Here is a 6885-nt window from a genome sequence, read left to right as displayed (position 1 = left end):
TCAATCGGCCGATGGCCAACAAGCTAACCACCACCTCTATTTCATCTGCCATTCTACTGTTATGTAATACTGTACTCACAACATTCTTGTCATGACAAGCCATGCCCTCTGGACCATTATCTATTCCGCTGCACCACCATTCGTAATTGGTGGTGTCCTGATATTACGGTCCTTATATAATCGTTTTTCATTCAAACTGTGCCTCTGGAATTTAATAAGTTCTCATAAGAACCCCTCGATTTTCTTCTATTTCCATAAGCGCCCCCTCAATTTCCACTCTGTTTTGATAAGTGCCCCGTTCGAATAAGTGCCCCGTTTGAATAAGCGCCCCTCAAAAAGTGCAAAAAATATTTTAAGCGCCCAGGCGCTTATTCGCGCGAGTACAGTATATACCACATATAGATTCCAGGCATCTGATTATTTAAAAAGCAGCCAATAACTTCAGCCTACAACATAGGTTGAATGATAGTTCATAAATTCCCGGGGAGAAAGTACTATCACATTAAATCATACTACGGTTTTGCCCTGTCACAATGTAATCTCTAGGCCCCACCTGTAACATTGCTATGTAATTTATGAATGAAATGAAATCTATAGCCCCTTGGTGATGTAGAGACAGTAGCCTACTGTCTTCACAGTAGGCTACGGTCTCTCCATATCAACTGACGGTCATAGATTTCACCATTCTCCTCATGAACAGTCAATATTTGTATTCTAGTTAACACTAGCTGTTTTAAGATGAGGAGAATAAACACTAACTCTGTCATTGATTTTAACACTTGTGTGCTTTTCATGGTCAATCAGTGAAACACACTGAATATGTAGTTATGTCAGTTTTTATTCAAAGTGGTGCTGTATTTATATATTTAAAGGTGCTGCATTCAGAATGCACTGTTAACTAGTAGATAGGTGAGACTCAGGATTTTACCATTATTTTTTTCCGTAACTGTTTTTGCAGTCTTCTGATAGGCTTTTTGGTTGGACTGAGATTGTACTTGCATTTGGGGTTCCCTGACTCATTTCTTCATGCTCAACTGCCTGTTTTGATGGCATCTAACTGGTTGGTCATGGTTAACTAACCTGGCCATACTTTGCTTTTTTCTGTTTAAAATATGTCTGATTTATAAAAGGCTATATAACAGTGTTGGTAAGACTTGATAATAAGTATAAGGTTTTTACTGTGAATAACAAGTAGATTACATTAGCAGACTGCTAATACCAAACATAGGCCAGGGGTAGCCAATCAAAACTAGTTTTAAGTATTGGAATATGGTGAGAGAAAAAAAACTGTTACATGCCCATATATAGTGATGATGCGCCTATACTGTATATGGTCTTGATGTATTTAGGCATGTCATGTTTTTGTCAAATTAAAATTGATAGTCTGGTCATTGCTTTATGAAAATCCCAGGTTGAATAATTTTTGTGGCCAGTTATGCAGGAAAAAATAAAGACATCAATTTAGCAGCATTTAAAATAATCTATTTTATTATGTACAGTATATGTTTTTTAACCTGTTGTATACTTCTGATGTTTCCCATTTTAATGTATTTTAATGTTACTTTTATCCCCATTTTTTATGTCTTGTGCTTGTGTTTTATTGATGTTTTTATGTTGGCCTACTTGCCATATTTTTTGTCAATATCAATTAATTCAGCCTTGGCTGCGATTTTTATGTGTATTTGAATTTAGAATAAAGAATAGGCCTAAAAATAGACTGTTTCAATACGCGCCAGAAGTAAAGTCTGTTTAAATTTTCATGGTCCCTGCTTCTTTTACAGTTTAATTCCAAAAACAAAACTGAAAAGCTTGATAAAATACATTATTTCAACGGAGGGCTAACCTAGAATCCAAATTTGTTCTTCCATTACATAGTAGCCTAGGCTACTACGTCCGCCGCATGCATACGTGATTGTACTACTGATTATTCGTTTATCAATGGCATTAATTTTTTGTTTTATTCTACCATTGCCAAACGAATGAAAGTTTACTCTGGGTCTATACTGTACGCCCAAAATGCACATCTTTTTTTTGAAAGCCGAGTTCTGCACGAACCGGTAGACCACCCGCGGAGACAATACCGGTAAGAACCCTGTATCTGTATGTAAATTTTCCCGTTCTCGCCCGACTTCAATCAATCAATCAATTTATTAGGAATAACACCTTAAGATCTGTGGCACACACAACAATAGGGGTGCATCCAAGTTAACGATTTTTACAGACAGTGAGGTAAATTAAAAGTAGGCGTATAAAGAAGCAATTAAAAATAATATGTTAATGCTAAATAAAACCTAGAAAATTAATTAACGCAATTGATAAAAATTCAAACAGGACAATAAATCCTCAAACCTATATATCAAGCAAAAGCAACATATAATATAAATTTAGACTTAAAAATGAAAGACACAGAAAAGTCAAAAGTGGTACCATGTCAATGAAAAATTGCTTATTAAGATAAATTAATTATGGCGATTGATATATTTCGGACAATCAGAATGAATAATTATAAGATCCTGTAGTATATAATAATGAGATCGGTGGCAACACGATTTAGATAAAAATGTTGAACTTAACTAACAAAAAGACCGAGATAAAATTAACTTAGATAATACATAAGGATTCAAACAGACCGATAAAACATCACAGCCTGTATATCAAACAAAAGCAACAACTAAGAATATATTTAAAATTATAAATGAAAGATAAACAAGTGTCAAAATTAGCACCATGTCTTAATGAAAAATTGCTAATAACTAAACAATAGAAAAACTATAAATGTTTACAAAGATAACATTTTAATTATGGAGCGGTATTGCAATTAATATATTTGTTCTAGTTCTCCATAAAGCAAAAGACTTGAAAAGAGCGTTTATAGTAATATGATACTTATCCCTCCAAAGACTGATTGGTTTCCATTTATATTGTAAAATAAGCCATACTACAGTATTATATATTAATCAGAATAAACAATTATATCAATAACGGTTATTTTCGATGTAAAAATGATGCAAACTTGAAGACGCCTGTAACATATCAGAGTATTCCTGATAATGACATAACAAATGTTGAAATATTGAATCCTGACACAATGGCGTGTATTTCATTGCTTGGAGTGTGTATTATACTATCTTACATATCAGTATGTAGTTTTAAAAAAATGTATTATTACATTTGTTATGTCGAAGACAATGATGTGCGTAATATTAACATAAAATGATAACTGATACTTTAATTGATTTTAGTTGTTTACTGTTCATTGACCATCGTATTATATAAATGCTTAGTATTAAATAATTAAATTATAGAAGCATATATGCATTATATATAGTTTCGTTCTGTAAAGTGTGTGTGGCCTATAAATTCGTCATCCTACTGCCTATAAATATTATACTGCATGTAATTACATAACCTGTAAATATGTTACTAGTTGTGAAGTTAAAATTTGCAACCTAAAACCAACAACTAAACCTGTATCACTGATCTCTACTATAATAGCTGGCCATTCACTTTACAGGAAAATCTGAAGCCACCGACGCCAAGAGCTCAAGTGACGTACCAGTCTACACAAGTTTTTGTTTGCATTTATTTAAATTATTGTTGCAATACTTAGGGGCCTATTGATAAAAGATTTATATTTTACGACATTATTTTTTTCACGTCCTCCAACCACTCAACGCGCCTGTTTGTAATGACGTATTGTAACGTTTTGGGCTCCCCAACATGGCGTCGATGGCTTCACTAAAACCATAGAGAAAATAGCTCTATGCTAAAACCAGCCAATGACCAATCCAGCTATTATAGTAGAGATCAGTGCAGCTGATACGTGGTTCGTTAGCTCGTTAACTGTAACCCTCGCAGTCACTAGCCAAAGCGTTTTCTGGGCTCCAGTCCTTAATTTAGGTTTCTCAGTGAATTCTATGATATATAATCTTTTTAGTTGTTCTCAGTGCGCCGTACCAACTTTTAATTGGCGTCCTATATATTTATTTCTATTTTTGTTTCAGTACCACCATCGTTCAACTTTATTCGCTAGATGGCGGAACTGTTCATGGAACAAAAAGTATAACAAGGGACTAATGTAATAATACTACAGTATCTCAGGGACTTTAATATCCAGTTTGTTTTTTATCCTATATGACTATTTTGAACTTAGGCCTATCTGTAAAATGTTTGTCCACAAACCCTAAAAAAAAAATCCTAAAAACGTTCAGAATGCGCTACCTCCCAGGGGGCTTCGCCCCTGGTCGCCATAGCCATATTAGGTTTTTATAGGTCCTAACGATAGATGTCAATAGACACATTGTGTATCGACAAATACATTAAAAAAACAATGCTTTAATGATTAAATTGAAATTACATCTACTTAGGGCCAATAGACCTGTTCTTGTTTTAATAATTGTACAACTCCTTGATTTATTTCAGGTAGTATGTCACTACCAAGCCTAATCCTATATAATAAAAATGTTTTTTTTTTAATACAGAAACAAAGTTTAACGACCGTAGCTCTTTCTGAAGTCTTTTAAGTTTTAATTTACACACATCAAATATATTTTGTGCCTATGGTCCTTACCTACTCTATTATAACCAGTTAACTAGTGTCTTTCAATATTTTAAGGATTTTAATGCTTAGGAAAACGTCACGCACACATATCCATAACTTATCTTAAAATTCATTTTTGCATTTGCAGACATGTTATGACATTTGAGGTAAAATCGGATTTTTTATATATATTTCTTTTTTTTACATGTTTTTTTTTTTTTTACATTTGTGGTTGATTTTTACATTCGAGGGCTCTACAGGCCCCTATAATCCGCTGGATATGACGATATAATAATAATGCGATATGTCCTACAGTCGATGTCAGAGACTCATTATGCTGTTATGTATCAACAAAGTCCTTTTGGGTTAGGGTGCTAGATTGAGGAGCCTATGGGAAGGGTCCCTTTGGAGCCCCTATGGGCCGAGCCCTGCGGACCGCCGCTGGAGAGTTTACGCCAAAATTAGGTTTTGGGAGTGGACTCGTTTTGATCGTGAGAAAAATCCTGTCATGTATTATTCAACTATATTAAAAACGAACATATAATTGATGTATTCATCCAACGATAGACCAAAAAACGATAACTATCAAACAATACCGTACCTGGCAGCATAGGATCCTTGACAGCACAAATCGAAAAATACTTAATTAGCAATGAGCGGAAGAGGTTGTACATTGTTTATACCTTCATGGTTTTTTTTTTTTATCTTTTCTGGGGTCATCCCACCTTTATTCATCACAAAGAAAAAACATTTTTATAAGCAACATTGTGGTTACATAATCATCTATAATGCAATATGGCAATGTAAAAATACTGGAGAAACTTTTGGCATACGTTTTTAAAATGATTTGTTCAGTTAAAAGTTATTCAAAATATTTGCGGATATGTTTTTCTATCATAAAAAGTTGGAAAACTGAGGTGTAACACCATTTGTTCAGATTTTTTAGGACGTTTGCTTTGTAAATGCAAAACGTTCTTAATGAAAACAGATGGTCTATATAAAAGTTTCCTATACCAAGCACAATATTTTTAAAATTTGCTTCAATACCATAATTAATAATGCTAAAATGATTAATAAAATTCCACAGGTCATGTGATTCTGTACAATAATTAAAAAAAATGTGCGTCATCTTCAACAACATTGCACTTTGGACATGTATTATTTTCGATAATTTTCCATGTATGTAACCTTTTCCTAGTAGGAACAATACAGTGCAATATTTTATAGTTTATCTGTTTGAGCTTGTTTTCTTTGATAGATTTCACTTTCCATGACCAGGTAAGTTCCCAGTCAAATTCTGTATTAAAAAATTTATGCCACTTTGATTGAGAATTTGTATGTTTTAAACATTTTTTTGATAAAAAAAACAATTATATATTTGTTTACTGTTCATATTGCAGCAATTTTTTACTACTTGTTGTGTATTATTTTGCTTTACATTTTCAGTTTTTGAGAATATAATATTTTTCCATTCCTGTGGAATTGCCATCATCAAATTAGAAAATTCTGATATCCAATTTGACTAATTATTTAACAATAATAATAGCTTATTTGAATTAATGAAGTCGTAACCAATCACAATATCTTTCATTTTGCGAATACCAGATCTAATCCAGTTTCTATATAACAGAGAAAATCCATTATACATTATTAATTTGTTTCCCCAAATTTGCTGCTCCATAATTTCCTCATAGCATGTTGGATGTTTCATTAAACTTTCGTTACATTGGGCTACTGCATGAAGTAATGACAAGTAAAAACCGTGTAATTTTTTACAGGGTTTTTGCTTCCAATTCATATGCGATACATTTTCAATTATATTTCTTGGGGCAAGCTTATTAAAGTACATCATTGGCAAGTGTTTCCAATTTGCTACTTCATCATTATACAAACGTTTTACCCAAGATAATTTTAGGGAAAGCACTTGGGATTTAAAATCAGGGGCCCTAATACCACCGCACTCATAGGAATTAATGAGAGTTAATCTTTATATTTTTTTTTTATCCCATATGAAGTCAAAAACAATGCGATCAACTTCTTTGATGACTCTTTCAGGTGTTTCAATAATACTTGCATTGTACATTAATTTAGACAATCCAAGTGTTTTTAGAATTAAAATTTTTCCAAAAATCGTTAAATTTCTTTTTCGCCATGTATCTAGTATATTTTTAAAGATTCAATTTTTTCAAGCCAATTTTTATTAAAACACAAGTCATGGTCATGACCAACATATATTCCGAGGATTCTGAATGCATCTGATACCCATTTGATATCGTATGGACTATCAGTTCTGTTTTTCCATTGTCCTAACCACATAGCATTTGTTTTTTCTTTATTTAGTTTTA

This window comes from Anneissia japonica, unplaced genomic scaffold (genome assembly GCF_011630105.1).
Source record: "Anneissia japonica isolate Jap-2015-1 unplaced genomic scaffold, ASM1163010v1 scaffold199_len4679917_cov187, whole genome shotgun sequence".
Classification (NCBI taxonomy): domain Eukaryota; kingdom Metazoa; phylum Echinodermata; class Crinoidea; order Comatulida; family Comatulidae; genus Anneissia; species Anneissia japonica.
This window is presented reverse-complemented; position numbering follows the sequence as displayed.